Genomic DNA, 5,078 nt, shown 5'->3' on the forward strand with positions numbered 1-5,078 from the left:
TGCTCCCTCTCCCCCTGGGGTAGGGGAACAGAGTGAGGTCTTTAGCATGGCACAGGTATGGAAAGTACATGAGCCAAAAAGAAAATCACAGTTGCTCTTAGGGCTGGGCTGTTTGCCCTACCCCAGCTTTATTTTTTTTTTCTTTAAGATTTTATTTATTTATTTGAGAGATAGAGACAGAGAGCGAGGGAGAAATCAAGAACAGGAGGAGAGGGCAAAGCAGGCTTCCCGCTGAGTAGGGAGACCAACATGGGGCTCCATTCCGGGACCCTAGGATCGTGACCTGAGCCACAGGTAGACGCTTAACTGACTGAGCCACCCAGGGGCCCTGCCCCCACCCCAGGTTTAGCAGGATGTGCCTGTGCCTATGGACTCCCATCAGGTGGGTGGGGTACTGAAATAGCGTGTGTGCCATAGGAACTCTGCACGTCAGGGCTCAGTGACTGCAAACCGTCCGTAAATGAAGAGCCTGCTTGCTGCATCCCCTTGCCTGGAGGGAGTCTGGAGGCAGGTGTGGAAGGCAGGATCCCAGATTGATCCCGCTGGACCTGGCCCATGAGGCCAAAGTTGGGTGAGATCATACTCCCCTGCTTGATGTAATATAAGGCCCCTTTTAGGCAACCTACTTGGTCTTCATGAGCTAAGCCATGCAGATGATGGGTGAACAGGAGATCCTAGCCTCACAGTGGACCAGAACCTTGCCTACCTATTCCCTGACACAGTCAATAAAGTTTATGCTTCTTGAAAGTGGGAGCTAACGTCAGCCACTTTTGCCTGTCTTCCTTAGGGACCCATTTGTCGTGTAGGTGGGCCATGCTGGTCTCAGAGCTCTGTTGTGAGACATTCAGTGGGACTGTGTTATGTGGGACGGTGTGGACCTTGCTCTCAGATGCATGGTAGGCAGGTTGGTGTGGACCTTGCACTTGGATGCCTGCTAAGCAGGTTGGAGTGGACCTTGCACTTGGATGCATGGTAGCTACTTCCTAGGTGGAGGAATGGAAGGCTTGCAATTCATCCGGTGTTGACTAATGGTTTTCCATACTGGCCGATGAGGGCTGTGTTGTTTCAGTCTTCTCTTGTGAAAGGGGTTCGGCAGCCACATAACACTGAGGATATTCTGACTTAAAGGTCTCTTATCCCACCTGGAGGAAGTAGACCCGGCTGGCTGAGCTAAGTGCTTGCTGACATGTTCCGCTACTGACCAGCCGCTCACCATCCCCAGAAAGCCCATATATATATGGACCCATGTATATGTATGTATGTGTGTATGTGTGTGTGCGTGCACGTGTGTGTGTGTGTATTAAATCTCTGAATCTATAATTATTCCACACATTCCTCCTATGTGGTCAAGTGCCGATTCCATACACATTCTGTCATTTGAGGTCAGAGTTGGTATGGATTTATTAATAACAACATAAAAAATTCTGTTATTGATGGAAGTTACGACTTTTGGTATAGGGGTTTCCTCTTATACAACACACCCATAAAATGGTAAGATTTGCGATGACTTGGTCAAGCAGAGTAGCTCCTGATTACAGAAATGCCAACAGTGATATGAAAATTCAAATCAGTGACATTGAATTTAAAAAACTTAAGGATGTACCCCAAATGTTGTAAGTTGCTCTAACATTTGCTCTAAGTGTGAAAGGAAATGTTTGAATGACATCTTGAGCTCACTTTCATTTCAGCCTTACCAATCACTACCCTATTACTTCACATATTGGCAGAAGCTTAAGGTAGTTTTGGGGATCTTGAACCGGCTGTTAGAACATCTGGACGGTATTTGGGGACACTGGGAAATATCAGTATTTTGTTCTATTTGGTCTACTGTGCTAGAAACAGTTTACAAGCAGAAAAGGACCATATTCTATATATGCACTGTAACAATCACAATCACAAATTGTCAAAACTAGGTAAAATTAGGCAAGAAAACTTTGGTTCCTGAGTTCTTCCGTTAATTTTAGTTTATTACACATCCTTTGCTTTGTTAGCATTCATTGGCAGGTTTCAAAACTTATCAAAACTTATAAAAAATTCCAGTGAATTTCATTCATTCTGTGCAAATTTTAATGACTAAAAGAAAAAAAAAAAGAAATCCTATGTTCAGCTTTCTCTTCTGAGAATTGCACACACTGGGATATTGTTCACCATTGTTCTCTGTTGGCAGAGGAATAGGGCAGAAACACCTTGGCCTCGACTCATCCTGTCCTGTTGTCTTCCTTGCCCACTAATCTTCCTGGCCCCTCAGACTGGCCTTGGAGAATTTTCACTTGAACTTGGACTGGTTCTTTCACATTGCTTGGTCCTCAGCTCCCCACTGAGCTGTCTCAAACCTCTGAATCTTCTAAGAGCTAGCCCACCTCTTGTCAAGGACCTGTCTTGTGCACCATAGAATCTCTTCTCCAGGACAGGACCCTTCCTGGGGGCTGCAGGAGGGAGCTATATAGAAGTTCTTAGGGCCAGGATCTTGGCTTCTATATGCTATCGTCCTAATAGGAAGCAGATAGGACACTTAAGAACTTGTAAACAAGTTCTGCAAACAAGGAAGCTTTTAAGCCTGATTGTATCTGAAGGAGTGATCTGAAAAAGAAATCAAAAGGAGTCCAAGTCAAGGTGATTTGCATACCAAAAAGAAGAATGTTCATAGTGGAATGACATCAAGTATATGAAAACCCACAAGTCCATGAAGATTAAAAAAAAAAATTCTAGAAAATATCTCTCATCTTTGTGTTCACTTAATTAAGCAGGAATAATTCCTTACTGTGAAAGTAGTTAAGGGGTAAAGTGAACATTTATATTGACTGGTAGGGATTGCATTTCAGGGTAATCAAATAGCCCACTCTATGAGGAGCTACACTTTATGTAACAATGCTAGCATAAATAGAAGAGGAACGCTAAGATTCCAAAGGTGTGGTTTGGAGACCCCTAAGTAAGGTTGATTGGTTGGCATTAAATTATTTGGTGGATAGTTCGTGAAGAGCTGGACATTCCATGCAGCCAGAGTCTCTACACATAGAGGACATACCAGTACAGGGAGCCACAAAATAGCAGAATAAGGACATCAGGCTAATTTTAATGCAAATGCGACCTCCCCCACTTTTTTTTTAAATTTTTATTTTTTAAATTAGAAACCGTGCAAGTGGAGGGAGAAGGAGAGAATCTGAGGTAGGCTCCTGCTTAGCACATAGCCCCATGCGGGGCTCAGTCTCACAATACCCGCCCTGCCTTCCCCTACCTCGGAGATCATGACCTAAATCAGGACTCAGTCGCTTAACCCACCGAACCACTGAGCTGCCTTCCTCCATTTTTTTAAGTGGGTCTACCAGCCATTAGGAGTCTCTGATGCGAAGTAATATGAAGTATGTGTTATCGCTTCTCTTTTTGAGTGTGTATGTTTTGGTTTCTTTTTTCCTCAAGAGCTCAGAAGTGAGACTGCAGGGGTCTGTCCGCTCCCGATTCCCCCACTTTTAGGTTGGGGTCTTGAGCAGTTCATGCAACATCTCAGATCCTCAGTTTCCTAGATGCCTTAGGGTTTTATGAGGATCTAATTAGACTATTTATGAAAGGGTGGACCAGGGCTGGACCATACTATGCTCAGTAGATTAGTTTTATTTTATTATAAATAATTATTTCCTGAATAAAGGAATACTGTAGCCACGAGAGCTGTCTATACCTCTGGATCTCATCTCTCCCTTCACCCACCGCAGTCCAGCACTTGAGATTCTACACTTCTAGCCCAGGGATGATTTGAGAACACCTACATGTGTCAGAACCTGGGCTCCCCATTCTCCCGTCATTAGCCCACGCGCAGGACCTGAGCGAGTCACTCAAGGGCTCTGATCCTCAGTTTCCTGATCATGAGCCTGGAAAGGAGGTGGGCGAAGAGGATAGTGCATCAAATGGGCAGCATATGAGGGAGAAAGACCACACAGACCACCCAGGAAGGTGGTCTTCAGCATGACTATGTTCTAAACCCCAGGGCACTTTGTATGTTAGATAAAATGTGATGGTTCTCCCACTCAGGGGACAGCACACTGACCCTGTTTTTCTTAATTTTTCCAAAATAAAACTGAGGGCTGTCCTGATTCTAGTCCTTCCAGGATGTAGTGAGCAAATATTGGTTTATTATATCCTTTCATTTTTTAAATGATCATTATTCTTATTCCAGAATAAAAGTTCCTTGTCCTTCACCCCTTTTAAAACACTGCAACGTGCTATTGACTACACTGATTGCCTGCTTCCCTGGCTAGGCTGCAAGCTCCATGAAGGCAGAGATTTTTGTTTTGCTCATTGATGCATCTGTAACACCTAGAGCAGTACCTGACATACACTTAATATTTGGCACATATTTTCTTAATTGCTCAAAAATCTTAAGTTGGCAGCATGGATATTGATTGCTTTTATAAAATACAGGGCTTATATCTAACAGTCTGTAAAATGGGTTTATTCACTTGTCTCCATCCAAGACTGTTTTGAGCCAGGGAAACACCAGGGGTGTTGGAGAGCACAGGTGAGGTCTGATGTAAGGATGTGTAATGTGTGTCCACAATACACAGAAGGTTGGGTTTTGCCCAGACTCAAACCAACACAGCCTGTCTGCCTTATAGACTTGGGCTTCCCCCTCAATAGACAGGTGTTTCCTGTCTGCCTTTAGCACCTTCAGTTCTCTCACAAATAGGTACTGAGAGCTTACCAGGAGCTAGGCACTCTTCTAGACACCTGGAAGTCATCAGGGGACAAAACAAAGACCTTTGGGGGCCATGGAATTCAGGAGAAAAAGCTGAAGATCATGCCAAGAACTTGGTCTGAGCTCCTGGATGGAGTCACCATGGCCTGAGATGGAGTCTGTGGTGGGTAGTCCTGGGGGCAGAGATGAGAGTCCGGCTCTTAAAGCCCCTTGTAGAAGTGATCCTTGCTCCTCCCCTGTCCTGCCCGAATATTCTGCCACATAATCTGCGTGAACATTAAAACCTATTCTCCAGGGGCACCTGGGTGGCTCAGTGGGTTAAAGCCTCTGCCTTTGGCTCAGGTCATGATCCCAGGGTCCTGGGATTGAGCCCCGCATCGGGCTCTCTGCT

General features: G+C 44.9%; 1 pseudogene; it reads right to left on the reverse strand.

Annotated features, from left to right (window-relative positions):
• Window positions 1–365: 365 nt before the first annotated feature.
• LOC101684789 lies at window positions 366–1,247 on the reverse strand (annotated as a pseudogene).
• Window positions 1,248–5,078: the final 3,831 nt, after the last annotated feature.

This window comes from Mustela putorius, unplaced genomic scaffold (genome assembly GCF_011764305.1).
Source record: "Mustela putorius furo isolate JIRA1106 unplaced genomic scaffold, ASM1176430v1.1 tig00000876_pilon_pilon_pilon, whole genome shotgun sequence".
Classification (NCBI taxonomy): domain Eukaryota; kingdom Metazoa; phylum Chordata; class Mammalia; order Carnivora; family Mustelidae; genus Mustela; species Mustela putorius.